Raw genomic sequence first — 220 nt, forward strand, 5'->3', positions numbered from 1 at the left:
AAACACATTCGACGCTATGGCCGGAAGCCATTGGTTTTCGTGCGTGGACCTATTGTGGGGTTACTATCAAGTTAAACTACGGGAATCAGATATACCGTTTACTGCTTGTTCAACCCCAGATGGTCTATTCGAATACCTCGTCACTCCAATGGGACTAAGTGATAGTCCAGGAACCTTTAATCGTCTGTTGCAGAAAGTTTTTCGCGACTTAAGAGACGTA

Source organism: Plasmopara halstedii (assembly GCF_900000015.1).
Source record: "Plasmopara halstedii genome assembly, contig: Scaffold_110, whole genome shotgun sequence".
Taxonomy (NCBI): Eukaryota; Oomycota; class Peronosporomycetes; order Peronosporales; family Peronosporaceae; genus Plasmopara; species Plasmopara halstedii.